Below are 21,258 nucleotides of genomic sequence, written 5' to 3'. Positions count from 1 at the left end.
TAAGTAAAATAATGTAATAATAATGTTCAGTTGAACACGGAAAGTCGGTGAATTAAACACAATCAGAAACATGTTTGCTGTAGTTGTGAAACATGTTTGCTGTAGACATCAACACATTGACTGACTGATGCATCTCAGTCATTGGCATACTGTTTCATGACCTAAAAGGATAATTAATAAAATGAAATGTAATCATAATAAAATTTGAAAATGCTTTATATTAAAATACATCTAAAAAACAATAATTAAAAACTAAATTAAATGAGTACTTGTGGAAGTACAGACAGTGTGTGTGTGTGACCAAGGCATTATTAAGATTGTCTGTATAATTCCCAATGTGTTATGGTTCACTCATCATCAGACTTGAGCCAGGAACAGAGCACTCTGGGTAATGACTGACGAGAAACGCCAGATACATCAAAGCATGTTCCTCTCTCTTTTCACTGAAGGATTGAAAATATCTAAAGAAGGATCTACCAACAAAAGTCATGGGAGTTGTGAAGGTGTCCACCACAACCCTGAAGGTTTGCAATGAGAGGGGCACCAGTTGTAGTTACACGTGTCCAGGAAAATATGAAAGAAGGGCGAGACCTGAAAGATTCAGTTAAAATTACAACTACTGCGACAAGTACACACCATTTAACCAAACAAGTTTCTCCAACCTGTTCAACTTGATTGTCCAAAGTAAGATTTCAAGGTCTCTAAAGTCCTACTCTCTACCATACTACTTAGTAATTTATGCCATATGTTTTATATTTTTTTCCTCTGGTCGTTATGCAGGAACCAAACTCTGCCACAGCAGCCCAAGCTGATAAGAAAAAAGTGGACCTTAACCTTGTCACTCAGGAAAGAGGTACAGTCTGCTCACTGTTGTTTGGATGAGCCTTTCATTGTTGTTGTGCGATAAGAAGCCATCTCTGATAACAGACGCTGATCTGTCTGTGAAAACAATTTTCCATGTCTGACTACTGAAAATAAAAATATGCCATGGTACAGGGATGGAGACAATGCTAAAAACATTTATTGAATACCACTCGTGGTCACAGATTGACCCAGAGCGGGTCATTTAATCTGCCAGTATTCTAAATGTAAAATGTGATCTTTGATAAAGACATCAACTGAAATCAACAATAGCAACACAATAATATTAGATAAGGACTGTACAGCACAAATCAAAAATAACATGTTTTTAAGCCAGGTAGTCTATTTATCTGTTTATGTTCTGTCAGCAACATTGGATTTCCTTTTTAGAAATGTGCAGAACATTAATATACAGCACATTCATAAAATTCTTAACTTAATGTTAGGTCTATGATTGCTTACAAAATGTAATGCACCATTAAAGAACTGTGCTAAAACAGGTCCCATTTCTTCTTGATTTTACCTTTTATGAAGATTTTTTTACTCCTCCTTTTCACCTACACAAATACTTATGATAAATGATTACTAATATTCATCATAACATTCTCAGATCTACTTAATCTGATTCATGGTCGCGGGGGACTGGAGCATATCCCGGCAGCATTGGCCGCAAGGTCATATTATTCACTGCTGCTATTGATTTACTATCATTAAGAACTTCTAAATGCCTCCATTCAATATACAGTACAGTTAAACTGAATAGTACAGTGCAAAAAAATTATTTTAAGATGTAACATAAGGACATGAACAGATTTACACTGTTTGAATTTTATCAACAAGTTATGTTTTTTTATTTTTTTAATGCTGATTGCTTTTGCAAACTTCGTGACAACATTCACGTAGGAAGAAAATAACTTTTGAAATAACAGGAAGCAATATAATCAGGAGTAATAATTAAAGACAGGACCCTTGTAAATGGGTGGCAGCAGTGGGTACAATTGCTGCTTAATGGATGAAGTGTGCGGAGTTCAAAGACAAGGCTCAGACACTGTTTGTATGCACTTTCCTCATTCTACCCGAGTCCATGTTTCTCTGAATTATTTTCCTCCTGGATCCTATAGATGTATGTCTTAGGTTAATTACTGATTCTAAACTGTGGTCGCTGAGCCATTGTGATAGACTTGTGTCCACTCCATGGTTGCCTTGTGTCTCAGGCCCCTCCATGACCCTGTTTAAGATTGTTATGTTATTCTCTTGCACATATAAACTCCATATTCTATCTGCATCTCTGTACGCAATGCAGACTACAGCAGTGACACACAATTTACATTTACAATTTACAGAGAAAAAAAAATGTTTAATTGGTATTAAAGCAGTTCTATGATTTATATTTATAGTATGATGATTACAATTACACAAAAAAAGAAGAAATTATAATGCAAGCCCTTTTTCTGTTTATGTACAATACCTATTATAAATTGTATGAGTCACAAATTAAATATGAATATTTACTTAACACTTATGAAAAAATATAATGGCCTTGTATTTACACTGTACTGTGAACAAAAGCCCAAGAGGCATAACATCTGATTTTTTTTTCTTCTGACAGTAAGTTAACTCTGCAGATTTAATATGCCCATACATGCACAAAAAGTTATTTTCCACAGGGTTGTTCTGTGTAAGCATTCCAAAAATATTTTCCTTCTTCTAACTAAGAAACAAGCTTACTTCTCCAGGGATTATGAAATATAGTTACATTTATTTTACGGTTTTAAAATTATTTCTGAATATTGTGGTGCTAGCAAGAGGTTGTTTACAATAACAAACATTTCATTCTTCTATACGTCTAGTATTACTCATAATAATAATAATAATAATACGTCTTGTTGATTATTAGCAAGTGTTCACATAAACTGATTAAAGCCAAGTTAATTCTAGCATTTTTATATGTATACCAAATAGACAACACCATTTTTTTCTTCTTATCATTAGCATTTTATTATTTATTGTTTTCTGTCTTTCCAGTCATTCTAGTACCTGCTTAGGAGCCCATCCGGACAGCATTGGGTGCAAGACAGGAATTAGTCAATCTGCTGAAGAGTATGCTCATGCTCACATCCAAACGCCTTCATACTGAAATATTTTTTTAAATCACCAGTTAACCGAACATGTCCATGTTTGGGATGTGGAAGCAAAACTGTTTACCTGAAGAAAATCCATAAAAACTTGGGGAGAACTTGGAAGTGGCACACAGACCAGGTACTTGATTCTAACACAATCTACTAGAGCCGTAAAGCAACAGTGAAATACACTGCACCACCATTTCACCCAATTTCGATTGTTATGTTTGTTTATTAAGTCTGAATTGTTAAATTCAGATGTTATAAAGATTAATGATAATATTATTTAAAATTTTATTGGTCATGGGTGAGACATTTGAAAAGAAGGTCTGACTCTACAGGACAGGATATATTAGTAGTAACTTTTCTTTTACAACCCCACTTTAATAATAATAATAATAATAATAATAATAATAATATGCTTTTAGTGATTTAAGTAATGAAAATATGAAACCTATGTATCATATTGTAGACCAAGAGTTCCCAAAGTGGTCGATATTGACCCCCTGGGGTCGATTAGAATTTTCTAGGGGTCGATAGTTTCAATAAAAAAAATTGGGGGTTGACGACAGCAAAAATAGACCCCCTTACTACTGCTATGTGTTTGTTACTTCAAAATATCTACGATTCCAATAGGTACCTAATTAAGAAGTAAAAAAATTAAAAAAACACTTTTTTGATAAAAATACATTACATACCAAACTTGCGAATGAAAAAGGTAAAATGTGTCATTAGAAGAGTCACACGTAAGAATGTATGAAAATACATGTAGCACAAACATGTCTGTGCATTGTCTTATCGAACGTATCAAAGCAAGTGCGGACATAAAAAACCATTGCATGTCCGCACTTGTTCACGGTGTGACAAGACGACGGATATTCGATATTAGCAGAATCTATCAGTCTTGTACAGTCATGCTTTCATAAAACACTATAAATTGGTTCGTTTGATGTGACATGTACTTATTTGTGATTTGAACTTTGAATATAATTATTTATTGAGGAGCAGTACTACAAAAAAGAAAATCAGAGGACACAATTTATTTATTCGAGTTTGAACAAAAATCTTCTGTTTCAAGTAAGTACATACTTTATTGTTTTTTTATCACGTGGCTGTCAAAATTGTTTGTTATTAAGTTTTTATTTCTTCAGATAATAATATGACTGAATCAAAAAAGAAATGCAGACAGTACAGCTTTGAATATTTGTATTATTTTGAATTTACATATTTATTTCATAAATGTCAAAAATGTAAAAAAAAACTTTTGCTTTAATTTTCATTATTGCAGGTTTCGATATTAAATGTTGCACAAGATAATGTAGCCCTTTTATCTTTTTCAATCATTAATCACAAGTGATGAAAATGAAAATTTTGATATCTAGTGAAATATTTAATATCTAGCACTGTACAAATTTATTAATTTGAGTAAGTAAAGTAAATGACTAGGGGGTCGACGGTTTTTGGTAAAGGGGTCTGCAGCTGAAAAAAGTTTGGGAACTTTTGTTGTAGACTGTACAGGACATTCAATATCAAAATTTTTAGTTATTATCCTTGCTATTATTAATAAAAATTGTAATATTAGCATATTATTAAGAATTTCAGTAACACTTTGCACTAGGGAGTCACCAGGTGCATCTGTTAGTTACTGTAAGGTAAAAAAAATAAAATAAAATTATTTGTTTGCTTTTAGCCTGCCTAAGAAAGCACTATTGGCAACACATTGCAACACAGCAGACTGCCATTGTTAAATGAACACTTATAATGTTAACGTAATCCTTAAATATTTATATATTGAACTAATGTTTCCATCTATACTTTAATTTTTGATTTTGCTGTAAATCGTAGCTTTCTATAGTGCATCTCTTAATCTTTTACCTTTTTCTAAAAACAAACTTAATAAATGCTATATTCATTTGCAGTAAGTTACTACTACATGTTCTAGTACAAACCTTTAAAGTCCCCATTTGAAATGATTACTAGAATTTCTTGTGACAACCATTCTTGTCCGGGGTTGGTTTATATCTAGCACTGCATGCTGATGGGATTGGCTCCAGCTGCCCATGATACTCATCTACTTTAAGTGGATTAGAAAATGGATTGGTAAATGCATATATGTTACTTTTTGGCACTTTTATAAAAATTTTGCATAATGAATTTGATTCTACAGTGCATACCCTAATAAACTTTGAATCACTGTCTTTACTAACATTAAATTAAACAGTAAGAATCACATACATAGTAAAAGTTCCTACTGATTGAGTGACGCCTAGTCCAGGGTTGGTTCTTTTCTTGTAATCCACCGGCCCTGAATTACATGGTCATATGGTTGGATTTTTACTTTTTTTGTGTATTTAACAACAACAGCATTTTGTATGAAATGGGGCACACAATAATAAAAGTTTTGTCATTTTCTAACCCAAGTAATCCAGACCAGAGTCGTGGTGGGCTGGAGCCTATCCCAGCTAGGATAGGGCACAAGATAGGAACACACCTTGGACAGGACGACCGTCCATCACAGGTCAAACACACACACACACACGAAGCACACACTAGGAGCAAATTTAGCTTCACCAAACCTGCATGTCTTTGGACTGTGGAAAGACATCAGAGTACCTGGAGGAAACTCATATAAACATGGGGGTACATGCAAGCTCCACGCAGGCAGGACGCAGGACATAAATGCTGGTGTCCTTACTGTGAGGCAGCAGTACTACCACTGCACCACCAACAATAACAATGTATTCATTATTATTATCTTTAAAATGCTGATAACAATTGTAACAATAATGTTAATATCTTGCATTGACCTGGCTCCCCATCTAACCTAGATGTGGTGGCTCCTGTCATAAACTAAAACTGCCCAGTATAGGCCAGGCCCAAAGACCTAAGTGGCGCACTCATGTAAACTGTCATATGGCAAAAGTTTAGATGCTGAGCAAAATCCGCTATAATTGATTTTTCATGCGAGGATTAAATCGCGCATTGCAATCAAGCTAAATGAGCCTGCTTGTTTAAACATCGCGCTCTTTGATAGCTGCATCAGGACTCCTTAGCATGCTAATGTCGCTCATAGTCCCATATGTCATACATGCGTTGCTAACAAAGAGAGAGAGACATTCGGAGAGAGACAGAGAGAGCGCAATAATGTGCTGCAAAAATGTACACGGTATAAGTGCAACATCCAACTTTCTATCTTGCGGGGCACTTGATCATTAAACAAACTCTATGTTTCAGGCAATTGATCTGTACCTCTTGTGCTCAGTCCGGTAAAGCGAGTCCTTTTTTCGGGGGTTTAAGACATTAAAGGTGAGAGAACACAATTAAGTTCAGTGCTGCGCTATCCCTCTCCTCTTCAGAGCTCTCGCAGGCTGCGCTTTGAAACACTTCGTGAAACTTGCACGGTTTAACCTGCCTTGTCATCCTTACTATGGTGGGGGGATAAACAATGCGTTGAAAAGGCAGCAAAGACTGCGTGTTCGTGAAAGAGGCGAGAAATTTCTCTTATTATGCAATGTTAAAGTTATATTTTTGCATGTTATTAGATTCTTTTAAGGGTCCAACGTGCGCGCTAAATACTAGAAACGTACAGTACAGGTTGGTATACGGGGAAATGAAATCATGTGGGAAACAGTTAAACTGGCTTTTACAAACTCCTGCACTTTCTTTAGCTCTCCTGACCCTCAGCCTACCCTGATAAATTGCATATTTTTTTTCTTTCAGAAAAGCTTTTCGTTGTTTACTATGGGTATGAGCATACACGCCTCTGTTATCATTTTCATACAAAGCATACGCGAAACGGCCAACCACCAAATGAATGTAAAGAGATCGACAAAAGGTACTTCTGTTTTTCTCGCATTTGCATGCAGGACTTGGTATTATTTTTGGCTACAGCCGTGAGCAGTAACCCAGCCTTGAAAGTCCACACATGAATAATTGTTTTGCGCCGTCCTGAGCTGCCCTTAGCAGTCTCTTATAATATCGCCTAATAATGTAAAAGGACTGTCCAAAGTGGCAATCCCGCGGGTCATGTTTTTACAATCGCCCTTATTCCGCGATCCGGCGCTTCTTTTAATGTCAAGTGCAATCACCCAGCTGTCAATCTCAGTACCTTTGTGTGTCTGCTCGCTTTTATTCTCCCTCGCCTTATCTCAGTGCGTTAACTTTGAACGGTTCTTACGCCGCATCTCTTCATCCGTTCTCTACAAAGCTGGATATGACCGACTCAATCACACGGACTGCGCGGGTCCGGCTTTCTCACCGTGTGCGCGAATCGAGCTTTTATTTACTGTACCTGCCACTTATAAGGAGCTGCGCCGCACTCTGCACCTTGATATCCTCGCCCTTCATCCACATCACTGCTCCTTTATAGTAGTCAGACATTAATTATTTTATCGGGACAGGACCTCCTCTTTCCACACCTTTTCACTATTTCTTTAAAAAGAGCTAGCTTCCAATTGGAACCTAATGGCTATTTTATTTTAATAAAGATTATATTTTTAAATAAATTCAACCATGTATTTAGTTGTTTCTCCTTTTTATTACAATTTACAATCTTTAATATTAATGATTGGCCGTTTTTAACATATGGCAATAACTGAAATATATGCTTATCTTAATATGATTTTGGGAAGAGTCAAGTTATTGATATTATCTCAGATTTTGTTTTAGTTTTTAAAACTCCACATGTAGATTTCTTGAGGCTGTAATTAAATAATTGACTTCAATTTTAGATTTAAATTAAACGCTAAAATAAATTAAAAAATGTGTGCAGTTGAGCATAGCGTAAAGACTTTGCTCAACAAGAAAGTTGCTATACAGAATAAAGAAATGTAATAAACGTACACCTTATATGTGCTGTCAGTTTGGGTTTTATCATGATATTTTTTGCATTTAATGTCATTGAGTTTATTGTCAGCTTCCCCAAAATAAATTTTGGTAAGGGCTGCACTGATAACTAGATATTTTTTTTTTCTCCTTCACTACCATGAATTTAGTTTTATGTTCTCTTGTCACCTGATCAGAGGAATGGTGAGCATCTGGCATTGGAATTCACTGCCAAGGCATTCCCCAAGTGGGTGCTTCAGTTGCAGTGCTAAATTAAGTTTGTTCCTTAATTTATATATAAATATACCATATTTATATTCATCAAATGAAACACAGAAATGGGTTATTAGCAGAATATTTTAAAAATGCTTAACTATTATAAAATAAATGCATTTAAAGCTGATATTTATTGATGATCTTTGGTTCATTATGCTTTTCACTTTACATTTTATTAAATTACCCGTGATAGTGATAAAATAACTGCATGATAACTTTTCTATAAAAAGTAAACTTTTACTATATTTTAAGATTTACATAGACTTAGTTTTCCTTTTAATAGCAATATGCCTACCTTGTTACTTCCACAAATATGCAAAAGAGGTACAATATAGTAGATTTCAAAGCAGCATGGTGGCAAAATATTCAGCTATACTGTCTCAGCTCTTTTTCACTCTGTGGAGTTTGCATGCTCTGCCCATGTGCATATGAGTCTTTTGTGAGTAGTAAGGATTCTTTTGCAAGATACTGACATTAGGGTAACTTTTCAGCTGAATATGAGGGAATGGGCCCTGAGTTGAACATCCGGACTTGGTGGTTGGCGTGGTGTCAGGGATAAGCTCCAGCTCCTGTAACTGTCATGAAAAAAGGAGATTCAGGAAATGGATGCAAGGCAGTTTTTATCATTAGTTTATTGTAATGCTGCCTAAGCATATATATTCCTTCTCTTGACCAGAGCTCAGAATTGACAGAATTTAAACAAAGGCATTCCTTTTGTAGAAAGTGAAAAATCATTTAGGCAGTGTGCAGGGAAATGGCAAACTTGTAATTTGCCTGAATAAATCATATATGTATGGGTGTGTGTATGAAAGCTGACAATAATAAACATTTTTATGCCATTAATAATAATTTATTTTTAGGTTAAAATGTATTTACCTATTTACTTTCTTAAAAGAAATGAGCTGAGCCCTCATATGTTTGTTCACATTCATGCAGAACCCTGCACTCAGCACTGAGGTAAACACCACTCATGCATGCATATTTTCTTCAGATTTACTAAATGTTGATGCTAAAGCAGTGAAAGCCAAGACAGACAAAGAATTACACACACACAAATTATAAAAAGAAGAAAAATAAATCTAGCTTGGACAATATATTAGAGAGCAGTCACAGTGAGGCATTATAAAATAAATGTGTATTGGTGTAGGTACAGTATGAAGGAGCCCCAGCTGTGTTTCTTGACACACATCTGTTGAATAAATTGTTGGCTGAAAATGCTCAGTGTGTCAGAGAGAGGATGTGCAGCATTATTCATAATGGCACTCAGTGTTTCCTTCATTGTCTCCTTCACTATTACCTCCAGCTGAATAGTGAAGGTAATACTGATTGTGTTTTCAGCAATAAACAAAGTTGGCAATCTACATATGCCATTTATATCTGATACATTCTTATAGCTAATTGTCCTATTTTATTTTGTAGTCCTTGTAACTGTAACACATATTCACTTTCTTAGGAGCCTGATCTTCAAAGTTTTTGACCTCTCATTTTCTTTTAAGTTAGAAGGGTTGCATTTGTTTTGGTCTGTTCAAATGTGGTTTCTACATTCTAACCTGAACTGTTAAGAAGAGATATTATTATTAGCATAAATGACATTCATAATTTTTACATAGATACATTAGCAATGTAACCTTCTGAACCTCACGTAATCTGATTTGGCATCTTGGTGGAGTAGAACCTTTCCCAAATGAATCAGATTCAAGGCAGGAGCCAACCTTGGACAGGGTACCATTCACAGGGTCCACTCATGCAAACAGTACATACATACTGCAGCCCACCCCAGATGTTTTTGACCTTTTGTTTTGCATAGCACCTAAGGGCCCAGAACATTAGAACACTCTAGACGAGAACAGGCCATTCATCCTAACAAAGCTCTCCAGTCCTATCCACTTATTTTTTCCCAAAATAGCATCAAGTCGAGTTTTGAAAGTCCCTGAAATCCTAATGTCTACCACATTACTTGGTAGCTTATTCCAAATGTCGATGGTTCTCTGCCTAATGAAAAACTTCCTAATGTTTGTGTAAAATTTACCCGTAACAGGTTTCCAACTGTGTCCCTGTGTTCTTGATGAACTCATTTTAAAATAACAGTCTCAATCCACTGTACTAATTCCCTTCATAGTGGGGGTCAAGTCACAGTGCCAATCACTAGGCCTTGAAAAGTGCTAAAGTGGAAAGGCACAAAGAAGATCACAAGGATGTATGTCTGTTTTCAAGCCTTGGTCCTCAATGAATTTTGTAAAAGAAAAGCCAATAGAGAGAGATTTAGAAGGTGTGCAGGCCAAACTTTTTTTTATGTAATATTATACAAGGCAACACAGATTATACCATTTATTCAGTATAAGCTCTGATAGACTCTTCTGTGAAACCCCACTGTGTATGGACACATGCATATAGCACATGTGCACTCACCTTACAAAACAGAACACTGGGAAATGGCTTTCAAGATTTTTTTCGGTCCAAGTAGCCTAATATCCATTATTAAACTCACAACAGAAGCAAATAAGATATAATGTTAACAGATGATTAATTCATAGTATTTCTGCAGCAAATGTGCTCACACATTTGCAGCTAAAGTTTAACTTTTGTGTTTGACCTCTCAGTAATATTTGCTGTTACATTTCAGGCAAATGCTAATGGATTGTCATGGTTCTGCAAGAAATATTATACAATATGTCACATTATAAATCATTAAATTATAAGTTTACACATTCTTCTATAGTTGTACATGTGTACTGACTGAATCACATATTTTTGTGCTATTAACAATTATAGCCTATGTGTAGAAAAAGTATAGCCATTTCTTATGGAACGTAAAGATAAAGAGATGGGGGTCCCTACCTTATTTTGATATAAAGTCAACCAGTTCCACACGATCAGGACAGTAGCCTGTTGTGAATCTGGTTTATTAATTTGTCTTGACTTAAAAAAACTTTTGTTGTCCCCCCATACTTTTTTTCTAGTCCCTGAAAGCATGCTTTTGTTGGATTCATTGTGTTTAAAAGAATATGATTTCTCTGTATGATTATAGTTTTCTTTTCTCACGACACCACCTTAATTTTTACGGAGCAATACTACATTGTGGTTCCATTGTCAAGGAACTTCCATCTCTTGCTAGGTTCATGCCACCTGGAAGTCACAGTACATGATGTCATTAGCACATTATTATATGCACTACTTACCGCATCCAAGATTGAGGATTAAACTTAAAATGTTTGCTCTTTCATTTAGTAACACGTGTTTTTTGATTTATTGATATTTTGTTAGTTTTTTGATCTTCCAATTATATATTGGACTTAGTTGAACATTTTTCTTCTCTTTATTAATGACCTTCACTAGTCATTTAGTAATTAATTTCATCTTTCAGTCTATAACATTCAGATTCTGACTCTGCTATTACTCATGGCATAGCATAACCACTGGTAGCAAGCCTCAGGTAGGTTTCCAAGTGGTCTTCAGACAGAATTGTCCAGTGTTTGTTTTGTGATCCTCATGTAGGAAAATTCTAATTCACATAACTAATTTGATTCCAAAAAGCTGTTAAATGAGCTATCTATTTTCACAGTAGTAGCCCTTGCCTTCCCTTGAACATCAGATTGGAGTGATAACATTTCATCCAGGAATCTTGAAGTCAGGTGAAAGAATAATACAATTTGATGGCAAGTACATCTCTATCTGCCTCAGATCCAAAAAGAAAACACATGGACATCATATTCGGCTCATGTGCTACAAAGTTTTGGGTGAATTTGTTTAAGTGTGACCTGACAGGGTTTGCAGTATCAAACTGTGCATTTTTTTTCCTGTTTTACAGGGTCAGATATGGCATTTGAAAAGTAATTCAAATTTTGCTTGAAAAGTTTTAGCCATGCTGATCATATCAATCACATTCTTACTTTTCCCTGTAGCTATGTTAATTTAGAATGTCAGTCAGATCAGCTCACACTGCCACATCACTGAGCTACTGTTCATCTAAAGGCTATTTGTGTTCTGTTCTGTGCGATTAGAAAATGTTAAACTCTTTCATCTTGGGTAAACAACACCTAGGACCACTGCAAAAACTAACACCCATGTGAAGTAAGTGCTCTGTGTGATTGAACAAGTTTTCTTGAAAAATGACCAGAACAGGCATCTTTGCAGAGATTTTCCCCATATTTAAGAGGCAATCTTCACTGAAACATCCATTACCTCTTTCATTTACATTTTAAGAATGTGGCATGATCACGCAAGAGCTGTTTTGTGATACCTACAGTGGGTACGGAAAGTATTCAGACCCCCTTCAATTTTTCACTCTTTGTTATATTGCAGCCATTTTCTAAAATCATTTAAATTAATTTTTTTCCTCATTAATGTACACACAGCACCCCATATTGACAGACAAAAAAAAATTTTTGAAATTGTTGCAGATTTATTAAAAAAGAAAAACTGAAATATCACATGGTCCTAAGTATTCAGACCCTTTGCTCAGCATTTAGCAGAAACACCCTTTTTAGCTAATACAGCCATGAGTCCTCTTGGGAAAGATGCAACAACTTTTTCACACCTGGATTTGGGGATCCTCTGCCATTCCTCCTTGCAGATCCTCTCCAGTTCTGTCAGGTTGGATGGTAAACATTGGTGGACAGCCATTTTTAGGTCTCTCCAGAGATGCTCAATTGGGTTTAAGTCAGGGCTCTGGCTGGGCCATTCAAGAACAGTCACAGAGTTGTTGTGAAGCCACTCCTTCGTTATTTTAGCTGTGTGCTTAGGGTCATTGTCTTGTTGGAAAGTAAACCTTCGGCCCAGTCTGAGGTCCTTAGCACTCTGGAGAAGGTTTTTGTCCAGGATATCCCTGTACTTGGCCGCATTCATCTTTCCCTCGATTGCAACCAGTCGTCCTGTCCCTGCAGCTGAAAAACACCCCCACAGCATGATGCTGCCACCGCCATGCTTCACTGTGGAGACTGTATTTGACAAGTGATGAGCAGTGCCTGGTTGTCTCCACACACACATTAGAATTAAGGCCAAAAAGTTCTATCTTGGTCTCATCAGACCAGAGAATCTTATTTCTCACTATCTCAGAGACCTTCAGGTGTCTTTTAGCAAACTCCAAGATATACTTATGCAACAATCAATGATTTGTGTTGGTGCCCATAAGCTTTAATACACACATTTTGCAGTTCCAGGGTTTTTATTGCATTATAAAATGTAGAATGAGAGATAGAAAATTATGTTTTAGCCAGATATGAGGTGAAACACCCCAAATTCCCTGTGACTCCATATTGTCTATTTAAATAAGGTATTTTTCTCTCCAGAATGTGGATAAGCCAGTATAATATATAAGCACACTTGCGTATACTCTTGGTATAAATGCACTCTAATAAATATACAGTATAATAATAAATATATGTGTTTTGTTTTTTTTTATTTATATACAGTATATATTTAATATAAAGAAAATGTCAGCTCCTACAGTATATCCACTTTATTTTATTTTCTTTGTTATTAATATTAATAGGAAATGTTGTTATCACTCCTGGAATAGCAAAAAAGAAAGAAGAAAAGAAACCTGTTAGCTGGACAAGCTATCTCATTCAGTTAATTAGGTTCTTATTCATGCTTATTTTATTTTGCTCAAAGTGTTTTTTTTATGGCGTGGCATACTGTTCCTGTTGGTCTGACTTTTGCACATAATAAACATATATCATGTCTTATTCAGTATGTTCGCATAGTTGCCTGCCTGTTACCTAAAAGTATAAAAAATTACAGATGAGTATTATAATTACTGTATCTACCCTCCAGTTATTATATGTCCTGTTAAATCTTTGCTTAGCTTAGGAATATACTGCCTTAAAGTGCTGCAATTTCTGTTTTAAAGAATAAACGACACTGATTTTGAATTGTTCTATACTCACCACCAGCTGTGTTTATGTTGTTAATTATCATACAGAATAGTGAACATATGTGCCTAAAACAATATTTTTAAATTGTATTTAATTTTAGTCTTTATATCAAGATTGAAATTATATAATACTTCAGATATTTCACCATAACAATTGTATCATTTGCGATGAACAAGTAACAAGTGAAGAAGTTATCATGTATACTTTGAATATATTCTTTACAATGCCAAAAGTACCTTAAACAAAATTTTAATCAGAATAAAGTGTACAATTTCAATTATATGTATTGTTTCACCATATATATACAATATATGTAATGTATATATACAGTATATATATATATATATGTGTGTGTGTGTGTGTATGAATGTTTTCTTTTTTTCAAATAAAATTAATTTAGGAATTATTAATTATTTGCCTATCTATAGTTTTCATTTATTTATTTATTTGCCTGTGGTGTGCATATAATCTTTTATAGATATTATTATTATTCTTTTAATATATAAATGGGTGTGTGTGTATGTAAGTATGTATGTATGTATGCGTGTGTGTGTTTTGCTTTGTAAATTTCTTATCAGAAAAAGATGTTAAATAAAGCAATAAAGCAAAGCTAATTACGGTTCCTGTAATTAATACTAGTTAGAAATCTATAATTTTAGGATATTTCACACATACACCTAAAGCAGGAAAATGTTTATTGTCAACATTTAATGACCCCTTAAAGAAAACTGCCAAAAGAATAACTTTATCCTTATATATTCTTTGTTGAAAGTTCATATCTCTAAACAGAAACAGGGTAAGACTTGAGGCAAAATAGATATTTTTAAAAGTCAATAAACTGAGATGCAAAGAATACAGAAGCATGTTAGAAGTAGGTTAGTTAATTCAGACATTTTCTTTCTTAGCCTGTAGTATATTTAGATAAGAGTATCTACGTGTTACTTGTTCTTATAAGAAGACTAATTGCAAGAAGAAAGAAACCACAGGAGCAGATGCTTAACACAAATACGTGTCTGTATTACAGTGCCCTCTACTGATGAAAAGTTGTCTCTCAGTTTCAGTGACAATCTGTTATTTCCCAAACTAAAAATTAGATTAAAATATATAAAATCTAACATTTTTAACAAGTAAATGAATAAAAGTCATTTCTATTCCTTATAATTATTGAAAAAGGTAATACACTACAAGAGTTCAAGCATCACATAGTATTAGAATAAATACAAGTATAGTGTGAAGCATGTCAATCCTAAAGACAGTTTATCAGCAAAGTGAAAACAAAGTTTTCTCAGATAAAAGATTTGCTGAAATATAACTGTGTATTTTATGTATAGTCTATAGAATGCAAAAATTCTGGAATTCTATATCTATGATTCTTCATATACAGTGTATGTTATTGAAAATTAAATGATCATTACTTAAACTTATAAAGAAGGACAATTTTACAATCAGTCACCTTTTCTGACATATGGGAATTAAACATTGAATTTAAACTTGTAAAATTGAATGACTGGTTATTTAGTGTGTCTTTAAATAAATAAATACTAAATAATTGATACCTTTCTATTGATTGATCACAGCTTCTGAGGTAGCTCCACATACCCTCTTTCTTTCAACAGGGAACTGTGCCTGAAATGTAATACCTTCTGTGTTTTGCAGAATTTTTTTTCTTATCTACTTCATTTAATTACATTACTTTAAAAAAGACAGTTAGTAATATCACCTTCATGCACATCTGTGACTTAGAGCACATTTGTCACTTTATTGGTTAGCTTAATTTATCTGCAAAGAAAAATAGAAAGAACAAAAGGGGGGCCATCAGGCTATCTGTGATCCATAGCCGGTTCACTGACCAGTGTTTCTCCTTGCAAGTACTTCAGTCTCTATCAAGGAGTCACTGGGTCGAGCAGTCTAGCAATGCTGACTTGTTCACAAAATGGACCATATTCAGAACTACCAAGCTAATCTACTAAGAACTGAAGTCTTAAATACATATTAAAAAAGTAAATACATTTGTCAAGTAAAGCGAGAAACTATTTAAACATTTTTTCATGGATTTATACATAATGCTAAAATGAATGCTAGTAGTTATATTTTATTAACAACTAATCATTGTTTGTCCCTATTAAACAAATGAAACCACATAACAAAAGTTTCTTTAAAAAGTGTCATGCATTTTATACGTATGGCAATTAATAAAAATATGGATTCCATATATGATATTCAGAACAAGCAACAATTTAATCAATACTACTTGCATACATTCAGTTTCCCTACTAAACAAAATAAATATCACTAGTTCTACCCAGTTCTAATAGGTATGTGAATAAAAACCTCAATATACAGCAGTAGTTCATATATAGTAAAGGGTCAATAAGCTTAAAAGAGGCATGTCTTGTTTATTTTAATCAAGCATTAATTAAGTCTTAATATTCTTGTAAAAATAATTGCATAGAATTTTGATCTTTTCTAATTTAAAGTAAAATAAGATGTAATTTTCCCACTTACTTATGAAGGATGGAATACTGTAGTATTCGTCCAATAACATAAGTGTAAACTATAAGAGTATCACAGTAGATTTATTACAGTGTTGTCCCTTATGGTATTGTTGCAGAGATAATGATACTAGTTAATACCAAACTATGCTACAAATAAGCAATTTTTTCCCCAATATGATTTGCGTGTAGGATGTTCCCAAAACATATGTCCTAGAGAGGCAAGCATTTGATACTACTGTTCACAATTCTGGTCTTGTCATGCATGTACTGTACACATATTAACTGACCTACACCATGCTTAGCACAAATTGTTGAAGAGTATGTCATGATCCTTGCTGATTTCCATTCATTATATGAATTTCTAAATAAAAGGTCCTATTTCCAGCATTGTCATAGATCTAGTGGTGCAAAACCTGAAGTATGCTTGGAAGTCTGGAAATGCTACCCATATTTTCATCATCACAATATAAAACACTTCCAACTAATGAAAACTGATATAAGATTAGGGAATTTAGGAAGGTGTCTTTTAAGAAATTGTCAACGTTGAACATAGAAAAAGTAGCATGCAACTGAAAGATTGTATATAAAGTGTAATTGTTTAAAGAATGTAAAAGATAAAAAGGAATAGGCATATACTCACTACAGAGATCTGTAAATGCCTTGTTACCAAATAACTTTTAAATTAATAAAATACATTGGTTACAAACAGCTTGAATAAATAGTTATGGTGCATGGGAGCAAATGACAACATCACCTTGGCTTTTAAATGCTTCCTAAAAGTTATTATGTTTCGAGAGAATGCTTTACAATAGGATTACTGGCAACCTGGCAAGAATTACTAAGTGCAGAATCACAAAGCAAGGTGTATAGTGATTAGTTGGAACATACTTAACCAAACAGGTACAGCTTCATTACCTTCTCTTTCTTTTCATCATTGTCACTCAAAATTAAGTGGAGATACTTACAGTGTAATCTCTAGTAGAAATACCAGAATTTTTGTATACAACACCATGCTGTAGTAGCTTCGGACAAACAGATATGCACACTTCCACTTGTAGACATTTTGTTTTCTGTTTTCTTGGAGGTGGAGCCCTTACTCCGGATCCACCTCTCACTTCCAGGCCGGACAGACACAAACAATTGCACATGTAGATGTTTATATATAATATATATACCACCATATATACTTACCTAAAGGATTATTAGGAACACCATACTAATACGGTGTTTGACCCCCTTTCGCCTTCACAACTGACTTAATTCTACGTGGCATTGATTCAAAAAGGTGCTAAAAGCATTCTTTAGAAATGTTGGCCCATATTGATAGGATAGCATCTTGCAGTTGATGGAGATTTGTGGGATGCACATCCAGGGCACAAAGCTCCCGTTCCACCACATCCCAAAGATGCTCTATTGGGTTGAGAATTGGTGACTGTGGGGGCCATTTTAGTACAGTGAACTCATTGTCATGTTCAAGAAACCAATTTGAAATGATTCGAGCTTTGTGACATGGTGCATTATCCTGCTGGAAGTAGCCATCAGAGGATGGGTACATGGTGGTCATGAAGGGATGGACATGGTCAGAAACAATGCTCAGGTAGCCTGTGGCATTTAAACGATGCCCAATTGGCACTAAGGGGCCTTAAGTGTGCCAAGAAAACATCCCCCACACCATTACACCACCACCACCAGCCTGCACAGTGGTAACAAGGCATGATGGATCCATGTTCTCATTCTGTTTACGCCAAATTCTGACTCTACCATTTGAATGTCTCAACAGAAATCGAGACTCATCAGACCAGGCAACATTTTTCCAGTCTTCAACTGTCCAATTTTGGTGAGCTTGTGCAAATTGTAGCCTCTTTTTCCTATCTGTAGGGGAGATGAGTGGTACCCGGTGGGGTCTTCTGCTGTTGTAGCCCATCCGCCTCAAGGTTGTGCGTGTTGTGGCTTCACAAATGCTTTGCTGCATACCTCGGTTGTAACGAGTGGTTATTTCAGTCCAAGTTGCTCTTCTATCAGCTTGAATCAGTCGGCCCATTCTCCTCTGACCTCTAGCATCAACAAGGCATTTTCGCCCACAGGACTGCCACATACTGGATGTTTTTCCCTTTTCACACCATTCTTTGTAAACCCTAGAAATGGTTGTGCGTGAAAATCCCAGTAACTGAGCAGATTGTGAAATACTCAGACCGGCCCGTCTGGCACCAACAACCATGCCACACTCAAAATTGCTTAAATCACCTTTCTTTCCCATTCTGACATTCAGTTTGGAGTTCAGGAGATTGTCTTGACCAGGACCACACCCCTAAATGCATTGAAGCAACTGCCATGTGATTGGTTGATTAGATAATTGCATTAATGAGAAATTGAACAGGTGTTCCTAATAATCCTTTAGGTGAGTGTATATAATACATATACACCAACAACAACATCTTCAAAATACCTTAACTTCATTGATCTGTGCCCATTTATCATGACAGCTTGTAAACATACAATTTTTCATCATTTTGCCTATTTAGATTTTCACAATTAGTTTTAACTTTTATAGGATCCTATGTATTCAATGTACCAACTCTATACTAGTATATAAAAATGTCTGTCAGCAGTCGGATTCGTGTAACTCAGTGCTTCTGTGTGTTTATCTTAGGCTACTTCCCAGATATCTCTCAACAAGTGTTATTTGCACTTGTTTTAAGATGTGAAAAAACATTCACCCATCGGTGCATTGGGAATTCTCTGATTATAGCCATTATGATTCAGTTCAATTCGGTTTACTTTTTTCTAGCACACTTTACAGAGTTCAGTGCTGTACACACATAAAATTAGAGATTTGGTTAAGCACAGAATAAGACAATTCATTTCAAATTGATCAACATGAAGAGGTCTGAGCATTGTATACCCATTAAGTATTATCACTGAGATATAGTCAAGTGGCAATGAAGGAGAAACAAACAAAACCTTCTGCGAGGACAGTCCCTGGGAAAAGAAACCTCTGGGAGATCCATGGTCAATTGTAACTTTAAAATGCATGAACATTCACAAATAATTGTTGTTTTTTCACTTAGTGTTATAATATAAGTACAGTTTAGAAATTGGGTTTATTATAATATTTTACATAATGTATGCAACAAATATAAATTAAACTGATATATATTATTGTTTTATTAACAATGTAACAATTTGTCTTGAGCACTCGCCCGAGAGTAATGCTACCACTATATCTGTCCTAGCTAAAGGCAGATGATAAAAGGTTAGGCCAATATCACACCTTAATACTTTTCCCGTATCACCTTTATTCATATAAAACAACCCCCCAAATATCAATACATTTATAGGTCACTGCCACCAATAAACCATATTTATACTTGCAGACCATCAAAATAAACAACAAAATAGAAAAACAATCCCCTACACATAGATCACCCCACTCGAATATAAGTAACCCTTGATTTGCAGCGCCACACACATATACATGTATCTACCCATAAACCGTTTTCACCCCTTCAATTCCTGTTCCAGAGGTAATAAATAGATCCGCAGGTAGTCCCCTGTCATACTCCCGCTACGGCCGGCGAGCTGATGAGGAGTCCTGAAAATAGCGGACTACCCAACCTATCTCCTCTTCGTCATAAAAGACATACAGTCATACTTGCGCCATGATTAATGTAATAGTAAGTCCGTTTTGTAGCTCACCCGAGTCCGTCGGTAATAGCGGAACGATCGTTTTCAGGTATTAAACAGAAGACCATCCACCTTCAGACAGGACTGAATAGGAGCTCCTAGGCTTTTCCCATGGCCAGCGCAAAAGCTGATCTGCCTTTTCTTTTAACCAATGTTCTTCCTTCTTTCTCTTTCTCCATCTCCTTCTTCCCCTCCTTTCTCAAAGACGGCGCTTTATGCTAATGAATCCCCGAACCAACCGGAAGTTCCACCTCTGGGGTACCGCTGTCAATCTCTGTCAGAAGCAATTCCCCCCCAACAACCGATCGACAGCAGAACACATTATCCTTATGTGGCAGCGCTACATAGATCCCCACCCCCAGTCGGGGCACGGCGGGTCCAAAGTAGGGCTTGATATTGGCCACATGTATTGTTTCCACTATGGCATCTACACCACTACCCCTTTGTATGCGGAAATTAACCGGTCCTAATCGTTTTATTATTCTTACTGGACCCCCCCACTTGGGTGCTAGTTTAGCAGCAAATCTGTTGACAGCACTGGAGAGTGGGTGTGTCCTAACCCAAACCAAGTCCCCGACAGCAAAGGGTACCGCTCGCCGTCGTGCATTATAATACTTAGCCTGTCTGGATGTAGCACTCACTAACCTCCGTTGTACTTGCTGCTTTAATTTTTCGAGGATCTGAATTGTATTGTATGTCTTTGAATCTGGGAGAGGTGCTGGGGTGATAAGACGATCCAGGGGACTTTTGAGTTGTCGTCCGATAGCCACCCGAGCAGGGTTTCACCAGTGGCCTCATGCACCGCTGTGTTGATAGCAAATCTGAGCTCCGCAGCCACTTATCCCAATCTTGGTGTCGTTCACCCACATAGGAGGCTACCATAGTCTTCAAAGTCCTATTCACTCTTTCCGTTAAATTGCTCTGGGTGGTAAGCCGTGGTAAGTTTCTGTTTGATACCCCACGCTGTATATAGTTCCTGAAGCATAGAGCTAGTAAATTGTGGGCCCCTGTCAGACACAATATACTTTGGGACCCCCAGCGGTGAAAATCTCATCTTTGAGCGTAGAACAGATCTTTGGAACCTTGGCGTCCCGGAGAGCAAAGAGTTCTACCCATTTTGAA

At 35.7% G+C, this 21,258-nt stretch overlaps 1 long non-coding RNA gene across 1 annotated transcript in view; it reads right to left on the bottom strand.

Moving 5' to 3' along the window:
* LOC120534198 overlaps positions 1–7,343 on the bottom strand; it is a 49,311-nt gene extending 41,968 nt beyond the window's left edge. Inside the window, exon 1 of the long non-coding RNA XR_005634700.1 lies at positions 7,273–7,343. This is a non-coding gene — a long non-coding RNA (uncharacterized LOC120534198). The remainder of the gene's footprint in view (positions 1–7,272) is intronic.
* Between the last annotated feature and the right edge of the window lie 13,915 nt (positions 7,344–21,258).

Source organism: Polypterus senegalus, chromosome 8 (assembly GCF_016835505.1).
Source record: "Polypterus senegalus isolate Bchr_013 chromosome 8, ASM1683550v1, whole genome shotgun sequence".
Lineage (NCBI taxonomy): Eukaryota > Metazoa > Chordata > Cladistia > Polypteriformes > Polypteridae > Polypterus > Polypterus senegalus.
This window is presented reverse-complemented; position numbering and strand designations above follow the sequence as displayed.